This window comes from Mus caroli, unplaced genomic scaffold, assembly GCF_978045245.1.
Source record: "Mus caroli unplaced genomic scaffold, Mus_caroli_1 scaffold_4, whole genome shotgun sequence".
In the NCBI taxonomy this organism is placed as follows: domain Eukaryota; kingdom Metazoa; phylum Chordata; class Mammalia; order Rodentia; family Muridae; genus Mus; species Mus caroli.
The window spans coordinates 1760487-1781770 of NW_028227259.1; the positions used below are offsets into that span (position 1 = coordinate 1760487).

Here is a 21284-nt window from a genome sequence, read left to right on the forward strand (position 1 = left end):
TTTCTATCGAGGAGATACTTTTTTTTTTTTTGGAAGACCTACAGAGCAACTGATATGCTGCCTGAAACTTCAGGCTCCATCCTAAACCGAAATAATAGAGTCCTGCTCCTTTAAGGCACATGGCCGACCTCAGTGCACTTTAGTCAGCTGCTACCTAGATTGACAGTACTCACCAGGAGTTCTGATGGACAGCTGCTGGGTGTCTGTTGTATTTCCCTCCTTGTGTTCCACAGAAGTTGGCCAGCCATCTGCTTGCTGTCTCAGCAGCTAGCACTTGCCCCAGTGGAGAATGTCGAAGAAAATGTAGCAGTGGCTCTGGGGAACCACTGTGCTCTTGAGGTTTCAAAGCCTCCATCCTTGTGGCACCCCTCCACTTTATATATCCCCCTGTACTGTCTCAGTGCTTTGAACAAAAGCTAGTTTGAATCCAAATACTGTCATGGAAATCTTTACAAATCCAGCACAATTTAGGCAGAAATTCTCCCAAATCTGTAGAAATCACAGGAAGGCAACATGCCGATGGTTCTTCAATTGACTTTCAATAGCTTCCCTTTTAAAGCAGTATTAAAAAGTTGTCTCTAAAAGTAACTCTGCCTTTGCCAAGGAACGCTTCTCATTAAAGGCAGCGTGGTTATTAAAGACTTCTGAAGAAGAGGAACTGTTCAAACAAAGCTGCCCATAAAAACTACATTTTAAAAATCTACAGGATTCTCTCTTAGATCCCAAACTAAGTAGTCTACATCACCTTCATGGGTAAGTGCCGTTAAATTGGTCTCTACCTGAAGTACCATTGGATTTAAACCATTGCACTGTTTCCACAGTGAAGCCATGCGAGTCCCATTCATCTCTAAGCTTTGCACTGTTTATCGTCTCCCAGAGCTACCAGAAAGACACCCAAACTTGATTTTCATTTGAGAACACTCTGCTACTCTCCTTTTCTCATGGATTTTTATTCCTTATTGTAGAAGGCCCGGTTTAATCTGAGAGTAACAAATGTGTGGGGTCCTTAGACTAATCTACAAATTGCATAACTATGTCCTGATTTAGCCATCTACTTGTGCTAGGAAATTTAAATACATGTTCCATCATCTGGTAATTTTTGGACTTCCTTTCATTCTTTCAAGCAAGAGATAGATAGGTGAATCAAGGACATAAGGAATATCAGAATCTAAAACCTGAGGATGCTGAACAGGTCAGTGTGTCTTGTTGGAATCATCTCATGTAGCAGGCAGATCTCAGAGTCAACATTAGAAATAGCTCGGGAAGAGACAATGGAATCATTACTGCCCTGTGACAATACATTCTGACCTATATTTGTATATAATATTGGCTATAAACTGTTTGCTACAGTTATTTTTGAGCAACATGCCATGTGGCATGGAAACTAAAAGACATTGTGATTGTCGATTGGTCAGATAGAAATCACAACACTTCACAGTGGTTTTATCCCAAGACTGTTTCCATGGGCTAAGCATTAGCTTTGTCTTCCCTGGCAGCACAGATGCAGAAGACATAGCAGCCTCTTGCAGCCTCACACAATTCATGGTGGAAACCTGACAGCTAGTTATTGAATAATGCATTGCTGGGTACCTGAGGGACTGAGTTTGGATCTCTCCAAAGACTGCTGAGTCCTTAGATTGCTCTTGAAGGACTTTTCCATTGGCATGAGGAATGGATGGTGAACTCATATTTCTGAGAAAGTTTTCCAGTCACCCCTGATACAAGCTGAAAAACACCCAATATACTTCTAGAAAAAAGACAAGAGACAATTGATAAGAGACAATGTGATCTTACAGGGCTGATCTGATGGAAGGATTCTGCTTCAGATGTGACGTAAGAGGTCTGGACTATGTACAGATTTGGGGCAGTGGTAAGGGCTAAGCTCTGAAGTACTTTCTAATAATCTAGAAAGAGAATCAGAATCAAGTTTAGAAATAGCAGAGTATGTGGGCAATGGAGAAAAAAAAAGAAGAAGAAGAACAGGAAAAAGAAGAGATTGGAAAATCAAAGAGTCAAGAAAGGGGTGGGACTTGGCCAGTGAGTAAGGATCATGGACAAGTTGCCTAGCTCACCTGTGTCTGTGGTTCTGTGTGTTTCTGCTGTGATGTGGTGCTGTAAGGAGCTCCTGGATCTGACAGGCTAAGAATGAGGCTAGTGGATGATGTTCTGGGACTCCATGCACCAGCACCGGGCTTTTAGTAATCGTGGATTCAGGGTATCCAGAAGTTCTGGGACAGAGATAGTAAAAACAACTTGCTTTTCATTTGTTTAAGAAGGAGATGGGACAAGAATGGGTAGAGAGAATGAAATACACTATGGATACCCAAGTTGGCTCAGTGTTACAGCTCTAAAACTTTTCAACTCATCTTCAAAACTTAGCATTGTTTCTATTTTTCCTTTAGAAAAGATCAGGAAGTAAAACTCCCAGGGGCCAATTATGAAGCTTGACGGATACATAGCATTACACACTGGCAAGTGGGCCATTTATTGTTTAGTAGAAATGTTCGTTACTTAGAAAACAGTAATATATAATAAATAATATAATAATATCTCACACGACTTATCTTGTGGATAAAAAGAAATTCCCTCAGAAATCAACAAAATCTTTTCACATTATGGAGGGCAAGATCTTGGCTTGGGTTATTTGAGGACTCAGTTGAAGTCACCTGTATGAGTCTTCAGTCTATAATTGTAAGCAGCTTATTTAGAAATACTTGTTTTGCCTTCATTTCAGAAGTTCTTTTCCATAAAAGACCTTTAGTTGGCTTCATTGTTTTGGGTCTGTGGTAGAGCAGTTCTTCAAGGTAGGAGAAAAGCCATTCCTAATATGGCCAAGAAGCAAAAGACAAAGGACCAGGCCTGAGGACCATTTCCCTCTTAAAGGGCATCTGCACCAGTGACCTAAACTTCCCATGAGGTTTCATATTCTTCCAACTAACCCATCATTTGTCAAAAGGAGAACCCTGGAAACTAAGTTATTAAAATATGATCCTTTGAAGGGGCATTCAAAATTCAAATTATGGAAGCATCTTTTCTGATTTGTGCTTGGCCCTTTAGTCAGCAGGAGCTGCCATTTCCAGCATCTTCAAGTTGCTCTCTCCTCTGGGAGCCAGATTCTATGAACCAGGTGGAGAGCCTAACTAACTCAGTTTATTGTACCAGATCGTTCTGGGAGGAAAGTAGTTTTAAATTTCCATTGTGTTTTGCTTTGCTCTTTATAGCACCAGCATTCAGTAAGGAAATGAAACTCTCTAGCCTTGTTTGATTCGGGAATTCTCTCGTCTTCCAATATGTGAGCAGAATGAAAGTCTCCATTTGTTTAATTGGTTGGTACCTCAAGTTAGTGTTCTTGTTGATAGCACCATACTTGGCAAATGTACTTTTTATCTTTTCTTTTCTAGGTCTGTTCTTTTTCTTCATTCTTTGTGTGACTCATATGTTCTGGCTTTTTGAAATCCCCAGAGAAAGTTGTGAATGATGTATGAAGAGAAAAATCTTTACTCACGGCACAGTAGGAATACATATTCACTGCTGGACTGGTCTTTTCACTGTGTTGTAGGATTGAATATCCAGCATTCACCCTGTACTGCCTCGAAGTCTCTGGAGCTCTGGATTCAGTGGCAAGGAGCAGAGTCCTGCAGAAAAGCAGAGCGATGAAATTATTGACCTCCAAAAATCTTTCATCCCACTCTGATTCTGTATTCAGTACAGGTAGGGCTCCTCAAATCCCTGTAATTTTAACAACGAGACAGTACTCTGAATACAAGATACAGAAAATTAACCCAAATTCTGTGATATGGGGAGGTGGTGGCGGGAAAGTGGAGATCGTCAGCACCCTGAAGGCTCACTGCCTTTAGGAGAGTATCTTTCCCTCATCCTGAATTGACAGAACTGTTATCATGACCTAAGAAATCAGGAGAAAGGATCTAGATCTGTGCTTCATTGTCTTTTCCTTATGCAGAAATCCCTGAGAATTATCATGGTTGTCTGAGAACTTAGTATATCCTTGGTACATGATCTAAAACTCTCTTCTGTTTCCAAATGAGATATCCAACAAGGTTCTTTAAAATGTTAAAAGTCATTTAAAATCATGTGTGAGTGTGTGTGTGTGTGTGTGTGAGTGTGTGTGTGTATGAGTGAGTATGTATATGAGTGTGTGTGTGTATGAGTGTGTGTGTGTGAGTGTATGTGTGTAAGTGTGTGTGAGTGTGTGAGTGTGTGTGTGTGAGTGTGTGTGTGTGTATGTGTATGTGTGTGTGAGTGTGTGTGTATGTGTGTGTGTGTGTGTGAGTGTGTGTGTGTGTGTGTGTGTGTGTGTGTGTGTGTGTGTGTGTGTGTATGTGAGTATGTATACAGGTACCTTTCTGCAAAAGCCATATGTGCTCATATAGTGTCTTTCACAAATATTTGACATTTTCTGGTGTTGATCTGGCTTCTAGTAGCTTACTCATGGTCCACATGATGCACATGGTGGTGAGGCATATGCTCATGGGGGAGGGGATCTTCATCATCAGGCCATGGCTGATTACAGTTACCTTGGAAGGTGAACACGGGGTTAGCATAGCAGCTCAGACCACAGGGGATTCACTCTAAGCCTCAGGGATGAGGTCTGAACACTCAGCCTCTGCCTCATTTTCTTCAATACAAAACCCAGGGCTTTAAGCTTATTCTTTAATGGCATATTCTCTTCCTTACTTTTTTTAGGTTAGCACATGAAGCAATGGGTTTCATTGTGGCATTTTCATTGACATGTAACTATACTTTGATTTTAATCCATCCTGCCCCCACTCTCCTCCCCCTGCCCCAAGTTGGCTCTTAACCACATGATTGTGCTGAGATCATTCTAGAAAAAGGAGGGGGGGGGGAGTGAACAACATGAACCTGGAGGGATTTAAGGGTTTTACAAATGATCCATATACATCTTATTATCACTTCTTAATTTTGATATGAAGAAGTTTAAACTTATTCCTGGACCAACAACTTCAAGATATTTTAAACAAAAGAAAAACGGAATGAAATGCACATTGCAGAGTCACTAGGGTAGAATTCTTTCAAAACCTTTGGAGAAGGGTAGTGTGTCTTTGTTGAGGGACAAACATGAAAGTCATGTTACAGCTTCAAATAGCCATGTCAACATGGTTTTGGACATTGGTCCACATACAGTTTTCTGTCTGAGGTAAATGGCACCATGGCACCTCATTTCCCCCACATTATTCTTTATACTGCCATGGTCATTTATCTAGATCCCTTCTCAAATGAAACCTGAAACTTGCTAGCTTCGTGCATATGTCTCTGAAATTCTATTTCATATCTTCTTTTAGCTCTTGACAGCTGTTAGATGCTCATTTACCCGCCCATAGCCTGGCAGCTTCCCAGCTATCAAATGCATAGTTTGAGATGGAGAAGTGGGGGCAGGCAGAGGAAGCTGCCATCTAAGTTAAAACTGTGTTTTATCTCTAAGGAAAGATGTAACCTTAGGCCTCCTGTATGCTTTAGGAATATATTTTCCTACAGAGACTTCTCTTATTTTAAGTAGCCTGAAAATAACTGGTCCAAGGAATAAAATGAAACCTGTCCAAATCAAAAGCAAGAGCCTTAAGCAAAGGTGGTAACAAATCCTAAGATGCTTTGGTTTATCTGAAGTCAAAATTCAGCAGGTTCTCTCACTGAACAAGCACATCGGGACAATCTGATCAGTGTGTTGAAAAAGTGGCTGTATACTCTGAGGAGTGTATACCATTAGGAGCATATTGAACCATGGAGATACAAACATTTTGTTTTCTCTCTCGTAGTGAAGATCAAAGTGAATTCGAAACACAAATTTAACTCATCTCTTCACCAACACATTTCATACAACAAGACAAATGCTGGAGGAAGCCCCCGAGAACTCCCCTAAGAAGAGCCTGCATCTTGACTGCAGGGATGGGGCTGCCCATAAGGCTGCTTGGTAATGACTTCAACCAAAACCAGAAAGATGTGCAAGACACAGATAGCACACTGTTCAAAGACCAACCATTATGGGACAGAAGCACCGAGCGTCCACACCATAGCACGGAGGGTGTGGCCTAGTCCATGCCACATGAGGTTGTAGAGCACACGCTCCATGCCTCACACCAGCCCATGGTGATTTCTTACAGATATTTACTAAGCACATGGCATATAGAACATTAAAAGGCTTTGGAAAAATCCCTCAGTTTTCAACTTCTGAAGGATTATTAACTTCAAAGTCTGAAGAAATGTCGCCCTTCTATCTTTGGAAATGCCAGGAGCCTTTGCATATCCCTTACCACAGTACCAAGGAACCCCCAGCAGAGATGAACGATTACTGCCTCGGTGGCGAGAGGATGGCTTTTGATCTCTTAACATATTGGAAATTACTTAAAGGTAAGCCATTCGCTAGCTGAGGAACAAAACCAGATTACATCACACCCTGCTAGAAAGATTGTGTTAAATCCTGTATATCAAGGCTTTTAATAATTCTATATTAAGTCAGCTAATAGGATTAGGTACACATTTTCTTTAGGCTTATTTCCCCAACTATTAAAAGAAAAAAAAACTTTTTGTGTGTATGTGTGTGCCGACCTGCAAAATTCAAGAGTATTCTACTGTGAATATAAAGGGTGCTTTCAAGAGGAAGTGTTTCTTTAGATCACCACAGCTCTCCAAGGAGAGGCACCACCTAAGTCGGAGGGGGCAGGGAAGCCAGTGTATCTGTTGCTGCCAATATGAAGTATTACCTGTGCATTACAAGCCTGCCAACGTGAGGTCCACACATTCACTGTTTTTTTTTCAGTGAATAGGGAAATTCAGACAGATGGAGGAGGAGAAGTGGCTGGTCCTCTCCATAATAATGATTAGTTGGTAACTATGGTGACAGGACATCTCGAGGCTAGATCACCCACAGGTATTGCAGATAATAAAAGAATGAGCTTTCATTGCTAAGAACTGAAGTATCTGCAGGACTACATGGTCCCAACCTTAAGAATTCTGGCATTCTGAACAATATCACACATGAACTAAATGTCGGGTTCCCTGTCTTGTGTTGAGTTCTGGCTCACGTGACAGACCCTTGGAATATATTTGTATGATGACACATGCTAATAAAAAGAAAGGCCTTTACACTTTCCTCCTCATCTCAGCAATTGATTTAATGCTATAACAATATAAAACCATGAAATATACACATTCTGTAAAGTACTTCAAAATCTATGTATAAAGGTGCATTTACTCTGTGCACCAGAGATCCCTCTGGGATACATCAAAGTAATGGAGAGACAGCAACAAATACATTTATCTCTCAATGGTACTTCAAGTAACTATTTCCTTGATATGTATGTGTGTGTGAGAGAGAGAGAGAGAGATAGAGAGAGAGAGACACACACACACAGAGAGACAGACAGACAGAAACAGACACAGACAGAGAGACAGCAGACAGAGAGACAGAGAGAGACAAAGAGATACATGCACACACACACACACACACAGAGAGAGAGAGAGAGAGAGAGAGAGAGAGAGAGAGAGAGAGAGAGAGAGAGAGAGAGGAGAGTTTGGAGAGAGGGTAGAGGCCAGCAAACTCCATCAAATTCTCCAGTGTCCACTCTCCAACTGTGAGTAGTCATCCCCAGCTTTACAGGTAGGTATGAGATCTGAGCTCAGACCCTTGCATTTGCACAGTAAGTACTCTTATCCAGTGGGTCCTCCTGCCAATCCCTTGAGAATTTCTTTAAAAGAAAACAAAGAAAATCTCACTTCTACTGAGATACAGTAATTCTTGTTTCATGACAATACAGCTTCATGAAGAAATGTGGAGAGCCAAATAAAAATGCAGAAGTCAATGTTTAAAAACCAGTGCAAACTTTTTCAGATTTAAGACATTTGAAAAGCTTTTGTTGAATCACGTTTTCAAAAATTCTAGACATGTTTGCCTTGATTGTGCTTTAATTATTGAGTAAGACAGAATGGGATTAACTTAATTGGCCATGGCACAAATGAGAAAAGAAACTGCAAAAGCAGTGTCCTGAACATTTAATTGTTATTAATTATGCCTTGGTACAAATGGACTAAACTTACTGTGTGTGCCCTTTACAAACATGATAAGCACAATTAATGATAAATCTAATAACATCTCCTGCATAGGGAGATATGCTACACATTAGCAGTTTGAAATCTTCTAATCCTTACAACTGTTGTTTTTATTTTACATATTTTTAATTATTTTAAACGTTTTATTCTTTGTTTCACATCATTCACCCTGGTCTCATCCATGTCTTTGTTTCCTCATATCTGCCCTCCACCCTTGCAACCCTTCCCTAAAAAAAAAAAAAACACACACACACAAGTGATAGGTGGGGCAGCTCTGCAGAGCACCACCACCATTGAGGGACAGGGCAAGTTATGCACAGCACAGGGACATCCATGTGACCCCTGGCAGCTGTGACCAGGACATCTCCATGTTCTATAGTGGTAGTGTGAGCCATGGACATTGATATCAACCCCTGATGCTGTATAGGCACAGGCTCTCTGCTCTCATTAGAATTAAGAGTGCAGAATGGAGAGTATTCTGCTGAAGCCTATTGGTTAGTACAACAAAGAAGGCAGACTTTCCAACGTTTGGCAGGCCAACAATACCAATTTTCAATGAGGTTCCAAACCTTCTAATAATTGAGGGTGGTTTAATTCCATCCCCTCTCTGTTTTCAGGGGCATCATGCACTGGGGCTAAGTAAGGATCACATGGGATCCCAGGCTGATAAAACTGGCATCCAGAGGTGGGAAGGAAGGCAGAGAGAGTACAGGCCAGGCACTCTGCTAAGCTTCACACACAATACTATTTTTAAATTGAAATTTGATTCAAGCAAAGAGTCTGGATGAATCATTAACCTTGTTTCCTTCAGGGTCTAAATAATGACTTAGCAAAGGAAAAGGGGAACATTAATAGTTTCACAATGATATCGATATTAGTCTTTGAGAATTTCATACATGTATACAATGCATTTTGGTCATATCCATTCTTCAACTCCCAACTCTTCCCACACTCCCTCTGCATCTTCCTCCTAACTTCTATCCTCTTATGCAAACACACTTAGCCCAGTTAGTGCTGCCTCTATAGCATGGGTATAGGGTGATCCACTGAAGGATGGATAAGCTACCAGGGACTCCATCTCTAAAATGACTATCCCTCCCCGCTGCGACCACCAACTTGTTGATGGTTTCTCAACCATGAGCAGGGCTTCTTGAGTCTCTCCTCCAGCTGTCTGGATTTTGACAGCTTTGATCTTATGGAGATGGCCATAGACACCCTGGTCTATGAGCAATAGGGCCCTGTTTTGTCAGAAGACAGTGTCTCCAAGTAGTCCTTCCCAATCTCCAGCTCTTATACTTTTTCTACCCCCTCTTCTGTAATGTACCCCAATCCTTGCAGGAAGAAATGAGCATGATCAACCCTGAAGTGGATACTGAAGGTTTAAGGTGATTAAAGAAAGCAGATCCAAGGATGAGAATTTAAAGTGAGATTTGATACCAAAGTCTATGTCCTTTTTGTCACTCACCACTGGCTCTCGCTAGGGAAGGGCCAGGAAGCCATTCTCTGTGCTCACTGACTTCCTTCAGCTCCTTTGGGCTAGGTCTTCCCAGGCCACTCTAGGATGCTCCTTCCATTTGTTAGTTTTCAGCAGTCAAAACAGAATGTTAATTGGAAGTCTTCTCAAGGCTGTGAAATTTTCTCCTTTATGAACCTTCAACTTTAAGCTTACAACTTTATATTTTTCTTTTATGTTAAAAAGATGCCTTGTTAACTTATTTCCTTGCTAGAATAATCCGGTGGAGGACAAAGACAAGCAAAAACATAAAACAGTAAGTCGTAAGACACCTCTGAAATATGAGCTAAAATATCACATACATTAATGATTATTGAGGTAAAATGCCACATACACAATAATAAGGATAAGTACATTTAGGCAATATAATTTGAATATATAATGGTGCTCAAAATATTTTTAACACCTGTGTTAACATTTGTGTTATGGCAGAACGAGTTGTTAAAAAATTCCCCACCCTCGAATTTTTTTTTTTTTTAGATTTATTTATTTATTATATGTAAGTACACTGTAGCTGTCTTCGAACACACCAGAAGAGGGAGTCAGATCTTGTTACAGATGGTTGTGAGCCACCATGTGGTTGCTGGGATTTGAACTCAGGACCTTTGGAAGAGCAGTCGGGTGCTCTTACCTGCCGAGCCATCTCACCAGCCCCCCACCCTCGAATTTTAAGTCCAAAAAATGTTTTATTCTTCAGTGTTGGGTTCCCAGGAGGGTGGCCTTCCATGTGCCATTCTGGACCATGAATTCTTTCCATGGATATCTCTGATATCTTTAGGACCACTATATTCATCTTCTTTTTGAATCCAAAAGTGAAGAATCATGGAGAATGTTTCATGGAGATAGATGCCTGTGGACCAGAGGAAGAAGTGGTACCCATCATAGTCACTAACTTTCTGTTGGCTAAAAGTCATAAAGCCACATATAACTTCAAGGAAGGCTGAGAAATATGCTCTACCTTTGTACCTGGGAGGACGAAGAATAGACTTCTGATGAACAGGCAGTCTATAAGAACCCCAACTTCCAGAGTACTAAGAACCAAAAGGTGTATTCAGGCCAAAGCAGCTGATCTAGGCCACCAGCTGAAATTGGCTGATAAATATTAAAGGAATCACAATGAACACGGTAAGCTGATTTATCGAGTATACTAAAGTATCAGAGCTCCTTCCTGTAGTGTGTAGTTGCTACTACCTTGATTTAAGCTCTTGGTGGGCCATGCTACCGGCCTGTCCAGATTCCTTCGTATATACACATGAAACACATACACACACACACACACACACACATACTAACTTATTTTAATATGCAATTCAATTCCTGGAATATTATTTAAAGTCTGTCCTTGCCTATTTAGACTCCTAGGTTAGAACCAACAACTATATATGCCATATATGGAAAGAACAGAGAGGAGCCTAGAATAAACTCTTTACCTTAATCTTGGTCTTAGGCAATGGCTTATTCCACTGGTTTTCAACCTTCCTAATGCTGCAACCCTTTAATTCAGTCCCTCATGTTGTGGTGTTTCCCAAGCATAAGATTATTTTCATTGCTACTTCATAACTATAATTTTGCTACCTTTATGAATCTTATGGTAAACATCTGATATGCAGGATATCTGATATGTGACCCCCATGAAAGGGTCGTTTGACCCACAGGTTGAGAACCACTGGCTCATTTCTTCTGTGCTTCGGTTTCTAGATGGAGAAATTGAAACAAATAACACTTCCTTTGCAGAGTTTTACATACAGAAATTTACATATAAAAGACTTAACAAGGCATTTCATACATTGTAATCACTGTCCTCACCATGTTGAGTGGTCCTGATTGATTATGATATCCAATTATTATATAATACAAACATGCAAACGTCCCCCAGTACTGCTTCATGCTTCCCATATTCCAAAAAAAAAAAAAAAAAAAAAAAAAAAGCACTCATACCTAGAATGAACACTATCAGAATTCTAATTAGAAAACAACTGTTTCAGGCCTCTGTCTCCAAGCCTATGCCTTGCTTGGTACAGACGATAATGCATCAGCGATTCAGTCCACCAAAAGCTAAAGATGACATCCGCACTTCTCTTTACATTGGACTGAATCACTCTACCTTGAGCTTCCACAAGCTGAGGAATAGACTTATTCTACTAGTGAAGCTCTTATGACTCCTGGCCCCACAGAGCCTTATTAAAGGACCTTATCTATGTTAATACCTGACAGCAGGAGTGGATTATTAGAATGTGTGTACTGAGAGAATTGACTGCTGTTTTGAATTAACAGCTGTGGTTTAAAAAAAAATGACATTTTTATATCAAAACAACAGAAGCTGTCTTCCCCCTCTCTTTGCTGATGCATAACATTCAAGAAGACAGGAATGGCCTTCAGCTAGTGCAGATCAATTTCTATGCAGCTTCACCTACCAGTTATTTACTGTTGATTACATTAACCTTTCCCACTTCCTTTGTGGGTTGTATTTTTTTTTCTATATTGCCATAGTCAAACCTGAAATTACATAATAAAGTTTTAAATTATTTCTTGTTTTATGCCTTTTAGTGTGCTGAATTTGTTTTCAAACAAATTATTTCCAGGAAAATATGAGTGTCTTACCTATCTGTTCAAATTTTAGATGCTGTTGTAAGTTTGTTTGCTTGGTGTGTGTGTGTGTGTGTGTGTGTGTGTGTGTGTGTGTGTGTTATGTGCATATGGATGTGTGGACACATGACCACATGGAGGCCAAAGGAGAATTTGGTGTCCTGTATCACTCTTTGCCATATTCTTTTGAGACAGATCCTGGAGCTAACTAGCAGCCAGCTATTCTTGCCCAGTAGTCTTCCTGTGTCCATCCCCACACCACATGGTGGGGTTATGGGCACAAGCAGTCATTCCTAGTAGTCATTCCTACGTGGGTCTTACATTCAGAACTCAGGGCCTGATGTTTCTTCAGCAAGAGATATTTTCCCAACCACTTCTCCAGCTGTAGGTCCTGAGTTTTCCTTAAAAGGACATATTTCTATTTCTTCTATCCCATTCAGAACATTAGAATTCCAAGGAGGTTCTCAAGGAAGAGTTTGCATCATTCACCTGGGTAATTAGGCACACACTCTGTGCCTAATCACATGTGATTTATATTTCTGCAGTATTCACCTGAGAAGCATGCAGTCTCTACCTAATCATGTATGACAAAGAAAAGGACCTTCTTAAGGTGAAAAATTACCAGCAATAATGCAAAGGCATCATCACGTGACATGAGATAAGGAAGTGCATTTTTTTTTTCTGAGTACATATGGAAAGAAAATTAAATTCAAGGTCCATGACTCATGTGGCTTGCTAGTTAGGAGGGCTTTTTGGGCCAAAGGCAAAGAACAAAGGCTGTTGCTGTTAAGTTGTTCTAGGAACTGGCTAGCCATAAAGATAGAGGCATACAGAGATGCCTGGACTATCTCAGCCAAGTTAAGCACCTGCCCCTCAGAATTGCTGTTACCTCGCTCTGCACATACTGTTTGCTGATGTTTAAACTGTCCAATTGTGTGTAACCGTGCCAATTCTTCCCCTGCCCCCAATTTTTTTTGTATATAAACTCCTAGCTTCTGAGCCTCGTGGTCAACTCCTCTGTCTCTTGCGTGAGATACGTGTAGGCCCTGAGCTCTGTCATTAAACTGCCTCGTGTGTTTGCATCAAGATGGCTCTCATGATTCCTTGGGTATGCGCGCCATCTCGGGACTTGTGAGTGGGCGTCTCCCCACTGAGGTCTTTCAATCACTGCTGATCTAACCTGTTGTGGGTGGGAGAAGAGCTTGAACCTCAGACATAGATACTTCCTTGTTTAGAGCCTGTTTTTGCCACTCTGTTCTATGTCCTTGGCAAGTCCTTGACTTATCTGTGCTTGACTATTCCTTGTCTGAAAAAATAGAAACAATTTTACCTCTCAGGATTGTCCTGAAGATTAAGTCAAGTGAAATATATAGAATGCTTTGACATATGTATTCTCTACCTGTAGTCAAGTACAGTTGAACCTACAAGCGAGCCCATCGTCTAAGCCTACTTGTTAGCAATGCTACGATATAATTCACAAGAATCAACTTCAAAGGAGGAAAAGTCTATTTCAACTCACAGTTTCAGAAACAGTCCACAGTTGATTGTTGGGCCCCATTTTGACTCTACTTTGGGCCTTGAGGACAAACCCGAGCCTGGCTTCAGTTTGAAAACTGTCTCAGTCACTTCCATACTGGAGTGACTCAGCACAACCTGTTTGAGCTTGCCTTTGCCTAGCTACTGCTGATGTAGAATAACTTTGTTGGCTCTGTCAGTCACCCAATACCCTTCGTCTCCTTTCCCGTCTCCCTATGTCATCTCAACTCAGCAAAAACCCCACCTCCTCTTTCAGCCCTTTATAAGCAAAAGGATTGATACAATTAAAGGAGTTCCTGCTCCCACAGACTCCCAGCTCTGCTCTCTACTCGCTCCGGGTGAGAATTCTCCGGGCTGCAGGAGATCCGACACTCAGCATCTCCCTTCAGCCCCAGAAAGACTCGGCTGGCCTGAGTTCTCTCCGCTCAGCCTGGACCTGCCAGCAGAGAGCAGGTGGTTGTTTTGCCTCATTGCTTTGGACCTGGGGGAAGCCGATATCATGGTGAGGAGTGGAGAGTAGTGCAAAGCTGTACACCTCATTGTGACAGGAATGGAGAGAGGTAAAAGGAATGAGGCAAGGAGAGAGGCCAAGGAGAGTATAAACTCTCCAGTGAAGCACTGTCAACTAGGGTACGGGGCCATCACCTCTCAGTAGCCCATTGAATTCTGAGTCTATAAATGGTGTGATCCACTGATAAAGTCTCAGACTTCTCCATCCTGTCATTTCCCTGAAGCTTCCATTTTATGGAATTTTGCTGCACTATGAAGATTGCTCTACTAGGGTTTAAGCCTTGGCCATACAAGCCTTTGCAGAATGTTTCATAGTTAAACCATAATTTTCATCAAAATGTTACCAGAAGCAATGGTATCTGTGTTGTTACTTTGCCAGCAGATGCAAACCCAGGTAGATAACAATGAATGACCACAAGTGGGAGACAGACAGAGCCTGGACAAATGTGTAAGCAAAACACACATCAGTAGTACATCCTCTTGATATGGAACACAGGCCATACTTCTTCCCATCTCAATGAGAAGCTTTAGTTACAGTAACAGGTTGCTTTGGTTTCTAGTCCACCAGCACTAAGAAGCCAAAATGTCATAGACAAAGCTTCAAGTTCAATGAGAACTTTTCTCTGAATCTTGTAGAAGTTTCCCTTCTCTTCACCTTGAAATGGAAACTGGGACATTCAGCAAAAGCAATTTCCACAAATGGGTTACTAGTCCTCCACTATGGACGTAAACAAGTTCTAAGCCATCCTCCAAAGAGCACCGAAAAGAAGACAGTCATGTGGTTATTTCCACCAGGAGATTTGCTAATTTATTCAAAATAAAACACAGTTGTATTTGGTATAACAACTGATTATTTTATGATAATTTACCATTATCCACCGTCTTAGGGTTCCAATGTTGTGGTAAACCACCATGACCAAAAGCAACTTGGGAAGGAAGGGGTTTTTAATTTCATCTTACATTTACAGATAACAAGAAGCCCATCACTGAGGGAAGTCAGGACAGGAACTCAAGGTAGGGTCCTGGAGCTAGCAACTGAATCAGAATGCATAGGGGAATGTTGCTTTCTAGCTTGCTTGCCATGGCCCATTTTTCAGTCTGCAATCTAATAGCATCCAGGACCACCAGGATAGGGATGCCACCTCACATATTGAGTAGGGCCCTCCCACATCATTTATCAACCAATAAAATACCCCGTGAGCTTGCATACAGGTCAATCTTACATAGACATTTTCTCAATTATGATTCCTTCTTCTAAGGTATCTTAGCTTCTCTCTCTCTCTCTCTCTCTCTCTCTCTCTCTCTCTCTCTCACACACACACACACACACACACACACACACACACACACACAAAACAGGACATCCATCATGTATCTTAAAACTGTTTAGTGTCAGAGAAGCCTTGGAATGAGCATACAGGAGAAGTCAACCTGGACTACACTGGAGACTCTTTTCCTTATATCCTCCAACTCTTAGTTGCACTGATCCCTAAAAGTCCTCTCAGTGTTCCTTGCAAATCACAGTAGGAACAGGAATAGAGAGGAGCTTCTAACTTGCTTCTCCACTCTGGAGTCTGGCAAACTGTGAGGGTTTCATAAGATGATAGATATGTTTATCTCAGTCCTACATTCAGGATGCATATGATGTTAGGTTCTGTGTGGGAATACTGGAACACATTGCAAAGCAATCCCAGGTCAAAAGTTCCTTATCACTGGGTGTGAATGTGCTTCCTCTTAACTGGAGACCTTTGAAAGTACTTCTGGTTCCTTGATATCATCTCAGCCTGAACTCCTTATCTAACAGGCTTTAACACGCCAGAGTTTCCCCTTTCAACAGTGTGTAGTTACTCTACCACAGGGAGATTTGAAGCAGGAATCAAAGGATTATTTATTGTATATCTTACACAACCATTCAAGAATACTTCCTCAAAAGATCCTGACTTTGCAACCAATCATTGGCTCTAGGAACTCATTAAGATCTGGAAATGGGGTAGTGGGATAGAGATCTTCAGCTATTGAGGTTGGTGTTAGCATTCTCTTCATCAAGTCTAAAATGCACATGAAAAGATAATTAAAATGGGTCCTAGGGCTTTTGTATACAATATTGAAAAATGTTGCTTATGAGTGGGTGTCCTCATGTTTATAAACCTTCTCTGTCTAGGATCCTCAATCCATTCAAAGAGCTTGAGTTCCATTCCTGCATGTAGGGCCGCTGACTCTTTTCAGGTCCTATGAACATATTTCTATGGGTCTCTGTGCATGTAAACTAGTTCTTCTATGAGTAATCTAGAGCTGGGTCAAGATCTCAGCTTAGTCAATAGATGGGGGATGGATCTGAAGGAGAAAAGCAACTCTCTTCAGTAGATCTGTTTCGCGGGGAGGCTTTCAACAGTCTCTAGGCAGGAAGCTACTCCTCTTCTCTGGTTAGTGGCATAAAGGCAACAGTGGAGTCCAGGAGTTCAAGTTTGTCACGCTGCCCCCCCCACACACACAAATATTCCTGCTTTTTCTCTTTCTATCAAATAGTGAATTGATCATTTCATAGGAGATCTGTTGAACCTCTGTATGCTCTCTCTCCTTTGTGATCCAACTGCTGTGGCTAAGTTAGGTCGTGGATTTGGTTCTCAAATAGTCTACACTACAATTCCATGAGATGACAGCTTCTTTTGCCATTGCCATGGGGCATCTTTGACTTTTCCAACATTGCTTGATGTGATTAACAGTTGTCTTCCCTGGAATCTAGCTTCCATTCTCCAAGGCACGTGGTATAGTTAGCAAAAGTCATCTCTCTTCCATGGTGTGACGGTAATTATTAAAGGTCAACTTGAATGGATTTAGAATCACCACAGAAACGTGCCCTGAATGTGGCTCACTGTGGGTGAGCTGAAAAATAGACTGAAGAATAGTTGGACGGAATATAAAGTCCAACATTCATCATGTCTGTATCCCGATGATACAATGTGACCAGCTACCTTACACTCCTGCTACCGTGCCTTTATCACCATGTAGTTTTTCTTAAACCAGGACTGAAAATAAACACTATCTCCCTTAACATGCTTCTTTGCATGTATTACATCATGGCACTAAGAATTATAATAAGCAGTAAGAAAAATAATACTCACTATTTTTGTTAACATCGTTTTAATCATCTTGGAAAACACTGTGGCCCTTTCATTTACTATTTGCGCCTCAGGTTCATTAGCCACAGAGGGAAGTCTTAGGATAAAACCACCAGATACCTGGTGTCAGCAGTGTGGGTTCTGCGACTCAGATCCAAAATGGATCCTGGGGATCTTCTTTGCAGAGTCTCTGTGATATCAATTATCTTCACCTGGACCTGCAGTCTCTGTGATCTCAATTGTGTTCACCTTAGTCCCTAAGAAAGCAGAGCCTGAACCAAAAATCTACAGTGTACTGTTTTACCAGGGAATGTAGTCTAGAATGAGGATAGGTTATGAAGCAGAAAGAGATGGGAGAAAATACAGGAATGTTAAGCTGCCTGCTGCCAAGTTCAGCATATTTCCTAATGTTGCACAATCAAGTCTTCTGACAAAGTGCACCAGCCGCTCAGGGCAGACTCTAGATGGGAAAGGGAATAAATCAGTCCCTGGCCTCCTGTACCCTACTCATCAGATTTTCTCCCCACGGGAGTGTTAACTTTGTCACACTTTGAGAGTTTCCTGGCACACATTCCTGGTAAGGTTCTTTGGCATTACAAACCTCTGTAGTAAGTAACACAAGGAATCCTGGGCAGAATTGACAAGGTCAAAGCCTACGCTTTCACTATGAGGTTGATCTTGGATACATTTCACCCATGCACACCCAGCCACTGCATCAGTGACAAAAGCTGGGGGCAACCAAAGAGAAGGGATTCTGTGTGGTGCATGGCAGGTATCACCTACAAAGGTCTTTCTTTAGGTAAAAACTCCAGGGGAGCGAACCATGCCACCAGATAGAAGAAGCAGCAAAGTTCAGAACACCGACAAAACTCATAATTGAGAACAGCAAGAGTTCGAACTAGCTCCTGACCAGGTTCCTGTCCTGAAGCACACGACCATGTCACCCCACTAAGAGGACCATAACAACCGGTCATGTAGCATACAGCTTAGGCTTCTCCATGCTAATGAGGTATCTAGAGGCCCTGAGTGTTTACCAATGAACACCCCTTTCTAGGAACCCTTTCCTACAAAAGGCATTTAATCTCTGGTTCACCCTGAGTAAGTCGTATGCATCCTCATCTGCCATGAATAGATGGCTTAGACAAGCAAGGACTGTCTCCTTCATCAAGGACCACCACAGGGGAGGCCTTCCTCATACAGAGTCTCCCACAGAAGGCCCTTCATCATTCCTGGTACTTACTCTGAGCTAAGCCAGATTCCTCTCCCACCCTGAGCTTTTCACAGACCTGTGGGCCTCCAGTTCTCCTCCTCCTGGTTTGCAGAAGCACCTTGGTGCCCAGGGCTTTGAAGACTACAGCCTCTGCCTCAATCCCTGCTGTTTCTCACCTGGAGAAACAGGGGCAGGAACTGCTATCTTAAGCTGTGTTTCGCTTCCCCAGAGTGGTATGTTTGTTTCCCACCAGCCCAGCACCCCAGTGGTAAGGGAGAAATACATCCTAGCACCCCTGCATTATGTTTCCCCGAGCATCATTCCAACACCCCAGCAGCAAGGTGGAAATGCAGAACCAACACAAAACCAAATTTGTCTGTCACCAAAAAAAAAAAAAAAAAAAAAAAAAGCCCATATTCTCAGTTTCCTCTTTAAAATGCATTCAGCTGTGGTGTGTGTTTTTATATCTCATTCTGTTCTTATGCTAACTCTTCTAGGCAGGTAGAAGATGTACTTTTAGACCTATATGAATAAAACTAAAGTTCAGAGTGGCTATGAATTATTGGGGGAATATAGCAAGTGACTGTCATGTCTGTATTGATAACTTAATAGATTTACCCAGAAAGTGCTTTTAGGGGGTGAGGTATGCATTGGAGGGTATATCACATAGCCAATTATTCTTTTTTCTCTCAAATTCTGATTCTTATGATGCTGACCTTCATGAACATGCTACTTTAAGACAGGCTCCTACATCAAAGTGACCTGAAATCATTGGATTAAAAGTAAATTGAAGTTAGAATACCATGTTTCATTTTTTTTCCAGTTTTGTCTTTCTTGCTTTGTGCTAGCTTGCTTTGTTTTGTTTTGTTTTGTTTTGTTTTGTTTTCTGAGTCTAGAGGAGACTTGAGTAGGATACCTACTAAAGGTAGCCCAGACTAGATAGATGGTGGAAACAGCTTCAACACTCTGGTCATTGAAGGCATGACTCCAACATCATCTTCAAGGAAAGCTTGTGTCATCTGTCCCTGTGTGTGCCTCAATCTTTACCCAGAAAAATATAACAGTTACTTTGGGTGATCTCTTTTGTAGGAATGTGTAAAATGTTCCCTTCTAAGGCACACACACATCCTCCCTTCTCCCACTCAGCACCAAGTCTAGCTTTACAGACAACATATATTTTGAAATATCCTTTACCAAATGAAGCGTGTCCCAAACGTACAGAGTCATCTCATGCATTTGCAAGACCATTACAAAAGACTTTGTGTGTGTGTGTGTGTGTGTGAGAGAGAGAGAGAGAGAGAGAGAGAGAGAGAGAGAGATTATTATAAGCTCCTCCATGGGTTTCATAACATTGAGAGCCTCTTTTCAAAATATTAAGTGCACAGACAATGTTCCCAGCCAAGGAAATAGAAAGACTTCACTGTCTTTTCTCCTAAGGGCTCTGATACTTTTGTGACAACACTAAAGAGCTGCTGAGGAGACATGCAACTTACCTCTAGGCTTGGGAACGTTTGCCTGGAATCATTAGCCAGTTCTTCCCTGGGTGACCTTTGAACCATTTCTGTGATGTCCGTCACCTTTGCAGATAATGAGCCCCAGGCATAGGAGCTGCTAAACACCCTCAGCAGACAGTCAACCTCTCTCGTGCCTCCCCGCTCTCCTGCAGCTGCTGGTGTGAGGCAGGGGAACAGGACTCTTCATTTGCTCCTGAAGGCTGAGTCGAGATTAAACATTGTTTTTGCCAGAATCTCCATAGTTGCTGCTACTTTCCTTTGGATGGAGTAGATATTTTTTCCCATTAACCAAAGAGAACATTCTGAATTTTTGGAAACTGGTGTTTGGAAACCTTTAGCAACAGTCCTAACCCAAGGCAAGTTATCCATACTGGCAGAGGTTAACGGTTAAAGAGATGACTCCTGCTTAGGGCAGTCTGGATTCAAATTCTGCTTCTGTCTCTTGCATGCGTGTGTCGATGGGCTTGTCATAGGTTGATCTGTAGAATGCAGAGAAGCATAGTACATAACTGATGCAATCACCGTAAGAAATGAGTAGATGAAACCACATAAAACACTTAGTACAATCGAGGGCTTACTACCTGCTGGGTGCTTTTAACATTATTAATACAATTAGCCACTGCCAACTGGAACAACTGGCCAAAGTCTATAGTGACTATGTTTGGGAAAGTCTCCAGAGGGAACAGTAGCATTGAAAGATTTGTTTGTGAGACAAACTTATTCCAGGAACTGCCTTCCAATGATTAGTTCTGTATGTTTTCTCTCTAGTACAAATGGAAGGCAGCATGTTTTTAAAAGACTTACAGGAATCATCTGTCACAGAGGATCAGAGCTAATATTCCCCCTCTTCCTGTTTCCTCAAAAGGTCAGCCTTCTGTGGGGGAAGTGCTTGTCTCCTAAGAAACTTTGAGATTAGTCCACCCTCTCTGCCCTGAATTGGCAGCATGTGCAAGTCACATGACAAATGGTTTTACTAAAACAAGAGTTGCAACAGAACAGGGCGAAAGGTCCTTAATGGAAAAGTGTTTAGTAGCAGTCTTCAGTATCACACACCCTCCAATAATAGGCCTGCTTGAGTTCTCCACATTTTGAGCAAGTTAGCCATTTGTTTATTCTAAGTGATCTTTCCTGGGTTCCATAGGCAAGAATCTGCCCATGGCAATCAGGAATGTCAAAAATATATGCAAGTATAAATTTATGTATAAATACATAAA

At 41.5% G+C, this 21284-nt stretch overlaps 1 long non-coding RNA gene across 1 annotated transcript; it reads right to left on the reverse strand.

Moving 5' to 3' along the window:
* Nucleotides 1-1856: 1856 nt before the first annotated feature.
* LOC115031125 (uncharacterized) lies at nucleotides 1857-20936 on the reverse strand. Its single transcript, XR_003836738.2, has 4 exons — nucleotides 20875-20936; nucleotides 20050-20549; nucleotides 3506-3635; nucleotides 1857-2228 (listed from the first exon to the last, which is right to left on the reverse strand). It is a non-coding gene; the product is annotated as an uncharacterized LOC115031125 (long non-coding RNA).
* Between the last annotated feature and the right edge of the window lie 348 nt (nucleotides 20937-21284).